The sequence below is a fragment of the Pygoscelis adeliae genome, unplaced genomic scaffold, assembly GCF_000699105.1.
Source record: "Pygoscelis adeliae isolate BGI_AS28 unplaced genomic scaffold, ASM69910v1 Scaffold42, whole genome shotgun sequence".
In the NCBI taxonomy this organism is placed as follows: Eukaryota; Metazoa; Chordata; class Aves; order Sphenisciformes; family Spheniscidae; genus Pygoscelis; species Pygoscelis adeliae.
This window is the reverse complement of record NW_008824283.1, coordinates 1,879,646-1,884,081: the sequence shown is the minus strand read 5'-3', so window position 1 is coordinate 1,884,081 and position 4,436 is coordinate 1,879,646.

Below are 4,436 nucleotides of genomic sequence, written 5' to 3'. Positions count from 1 at the left end.
TTTGCTCTGACATTTCTGTTTTACTTGAAGCCATAGCATCCCTTTCAGCACACCTAGATACAGACACAAGCATACATAAATGTTTGCAAACACACACACATACAGTCACATGGAACAGCTTTCAGAGGTCTCTCTGTAGGAGCCCCAGGCTTTCCACCCACTTTCTTTCCCCTTTGACTGGTAATCATTTTGGTGAACAACCTTCATTGCTGGGCCCTGTGAATCACAGTTGCAGGAGGAGTGGAAATGCCTTGGCCAGAGATCCCAGCTGCAGCCCTTGCTCCAGGGTGCTGTAGCACAAATGTGTCTGTCTGTCCCAGAGGCACCAGCTGCCTGAATGCATCCCTGCCAGCCTGAGCTCCCGGCAGACCTGCCTGCATGTGTGCTGGCAGCGAAAGGTTCTCCTTTCTCAGCAAAAAGATATAAGTCCAAACAACGGCAGCGAGATGCCCGCAGGGACCCCAGCGCAGCGCAGCGCAGCACAGCCTGACGCCTCGCGTGGAGCACTGGGCAGGCTGCAGAGAAGCAGGACTCTGACTCATCGGAAGCTGGTGACATTTTCCAAAAAAAGCCTGTAAGTCTGGGGCTGTAATGTTCCCAAAAGGCAGCAGAGAAGCCTAAAGGGTCTGGAGACCCCATTATATCACAGCACATGGTCTGTGTCATGAGATGGAGGAAATTCTTCAGCACTGGGCAGTTCCCCACCCATTTTTCTCTTGTCCCCTGCCTCCCCTGTGAGGTGGGATCTGGCAGAAGTAAAGTCAGGAGTGGTCAGATGCTGCTGCCCACTGCCCTGGTACAAAGCCAGACTTGCTCTTCTAGTGATGACAGAATTACTTTCCAGATGATGGAGATGAACATTTTGCTTTGGGAGTCCCTGGGAGCAACTGGGACCAGAGGCAGTGAACTGGGCAGTGGGTGTTTTAAGAGGGGGCCCTGGGAGGCTATGGTGGGACCTGACAGCACAGTTGGTACCTCATCCAGCACAGGACCCCACTCCTCTTCCTCAGTCACGGCAACCACCAAGTCATTCGCCAGTGGTTTGGCTTTCTTCCAGTTTACACAGCAGCACAACAGCCCTTCCCAGCAATTCCCTGTGTCGGCAGGAGGAGACACAGACAGGCAGAGGCAGATGTTCCCCAGGCTGCCTGCATTAAAGTGATAATCAAATGATAGATTATTTTCAAGCAAACTCACATTTTCAGTCATTAATTTTAGTGCTGTGCAAATGGTTTCAGCGAAAAAAAATACCCAGACAGTGGAGAATGGTTGTGAGCTGGATCTGCTCCAGGCAATGCTGGTGTGCACTACAGCCCATCTGTGACCTGTAGCCACCCTGCAAAGCCAGGAAGGGATGCCTATGCCATGCATGGGAGGAGCTACAGGTCCTTATCTTATTATCACGAGGGCTGAATCCCTGGGTCAAGTGCAACAAATGTTCCCAAATCAGAAGCAGATGAGTGAAAACAAGTACTGCAGAAGCTCTGGAGCAACTCGTCCTGCATGTTGGGAGTGCTGGGCCTTCACCTCCCCTCCTGAAAGATCAGGACACCAGGAGAGGAGAGGTGCTGCGTGATCTGCGTAAGGGAGGGGTGATGGCAAAGGTTGTAGGGCATTGGAAACCAGTGTTTGTACTAAAACCTGCAAGAGTCTTTCACTCTCTAGCCCTTCAGGAGAGCTAATGTCCCTGCGCAGATCTCTGCCGCAGTAGCATGCTGGAAAAGCCAAGGAGCACACTGTTGTGGCATACAGCAAGGCTGGGGGCTCCCAGGCAATATCGGGGCTTATTGCCTGAGGTCGGGCATCTCGAGGCTGCTTTGTTTCCCCCCTCTGCGTGTGTAGCTGAGTTCGTGTCCACCATGCTAGTGCAGCCCCTGCTCCCAGTCCCGCTGCAGGGCGTGCGGGGACCCGCCAGGGACAGCTGCCCCGCAAAGCCCGGCCAGCGGCTCCTGCTGAGCAGCATCAGCAAAGCGGTGCAAAGGGAGATTTATACCAGCTGCAGCTCTGGCCCCTGAGGTACCTGACCTGCTTTCCCATTGCCAACTATGTTTCAACCCATTAAAGGTCATCGGAAGTTGGGTTTATTTTTAGTTTTCTTAGTTGCCCTGAAGCAGTGAGGGCTGATGGAAGGAAGAAACATCCTCCCTCCCATCATCTGTTAGGTCAGGATCCCGAGGGCCTTGCCCATCGCAAGCTGCCTGTGAGAAGCCCAGTCCGTGGACCTCTCCACTCATGGAAGCTGGCTGGCACACCTCCCATCTCCCCAGAGCTCCTCAGGGAGCACCACCTTCTCAGAAAGAGCAATTAACCTTGGCAAATACTGCTTCTTTCTTATTGCTGGAGTGGCGTTATCACGATAACTTGTTTTTCCTTTTGTTCCTCATATTGTTTCATGGGGAAACGGAGAATCAGGCTGACTCCTGAATTGGGGGATCTTCAGGCCTGAGCGTGGCAGTCCTTGCTCCAGGGGCTGTCGGCAAAGCTCAGCCCAGGTCTCCAGACCACGCTGCCCATGTAGTTCAGAAGGAGACCGAATGACGTGATTAAGAAAAGATAATTTCTTTTTACACTTCTAAGCATATGAAATAGTGCAGAATGGCTAGCCCCGGCTAGGCAGCGGGTTATCTCTTTTCTAGGAAATCTCACTTTTTTTCCCCTGGTCTAAAAATGGAATGCAGACACTTAAAATAAATTCCTGGAGAACAAAACTGAGAAAACACAATGGGATTTGAATCAAAGTGTTTGGATTAATTAGCTTAAACTGAAAGCTTTCATTCTGATTTCAGCCTCAGCTTTATGTACAAAAAATTAAAGCAGCAAAGCTTTGTAAGTTGAAAAATCAAAATGTTCCACCCTGAAAATATCAAAATGAGATGCTTAGCCTCACTGAGCTGCTTTGTTGCTTTCTAAAAGGAAATGGCATCAAGACCAACACCTTTACAAGCAGCTTGGATCATTAAGAACTTCAAAAAAGCCTCTAGATCAGCATAAGCAATTAATATCTTATTCAGTTTTTCTCTTTTTCTTCCAGAGGAAGGTCTAAAAATATTGGTTTTTTTCCAAATTATCAAAATATTTCTTTAAATATTTTCCCTTTACTGTATGGTTAAGCTGAGCTTGAGCTGTCTGAATTAGGTGGAGTGGTTCATACGGATCACGTCTTTGCTCAGGCTCCGTGGCAGGCACTGCTCGTATCAACGCTTGCTGGGCTGGCGGTGGGGAAAGCAGCACTGGATTTGCTTTTTGGTGCTGTATGTGTGGGAGACAGCTATTCAGCACCTTGCAACTCGTATCGTGGATGTTGGAAGGAAAAGTAATATGGAGGTTGGGATTTTATACATGTTCGTAGTCTAAAGATGAACAAAATGCGTTTTTGTGACCATTTTCCTACTGTGGGTGAAATTGAAAAACGAAAAATTGGAGATCTGGGGCGGGTTGTGCTCACTTTGTCATTTTTCATTCTCCTTCCTCGTCTGGTTCACTTCTTTTTCAATGGCAAAATAGGAACAGGGTAGAAGAAGAGGCAGAGGAGAATAATAAAGGAAAAGAGAGACTAGAGGGGAGAAATACAGGGAAATTGAGAAGTTAAAAGGAAATGATTTTGAAAGTTTGATTTTCTAGAGATATTTCCAAATGAAATAAATTTCCTTTGGAAACCTCTCCAAGGAGAACAACTTTGATGTTTTGAGTAATTTTTCCTTCTGATTTTCAGACAGCTTTATCCAATGCAGCACCTGAACAAACCTTGGCTGCACATCCCAGGCAGGGTTTGCCTGGCGTGTTACCTGACCTTAGTGTCTTTAACACAGAGACAATAAAATCACCACTGGAAATGAGTGTGGCTTCACTGACTGCTCGTTAGCGCAGTACACGGAGGCTGGCTTTTGCAAGTCAGCAACCGGCATTTCCCAGCCGTGTGCTCACAGCAGTCCCTTGCAGATGGACTCCAGAGAGTCATCTTCCCCAGAGATGTCCTCTGGACCTGGCTGGTTGCACTCATGTCCCTGCTGAGCCTGATGTTGCTGCTCGGGATGCCGGTCCGCTATTTCGGAGCCTTCCCTCATTTTCCCTTGCAAGCCCAGTTCTGCAGACCCACAGCGCTTGCCCCATCCTGGGGTTATTTCCCCATCCCAGGGTCCACCCTGTGGACGAGGTGCAGGCTGCTGGTGCCCGGGGGCTGTGGGCAGCAAGGCTGGGGCCTGGCTCCAAAACCGTTTTTGTAATGTTCAGACTGCGCAGGGCGCGGGACGCTGGTGGCGCGGTAGTTGCTGCCATCTAATGGCTCTGACAATTAATATGCAGGAGGGGGAGAGCCCAGCTGCACTGTGCACCTCTGCCGGCGTGGTAGCTATCAGCTAATGAGCTCTCCCGTGGGGCTGCAGGGCTGTTGGGGGGACGCCGAGCCTGAAAAGCAGCACGACATCCTGTAAGGTGAC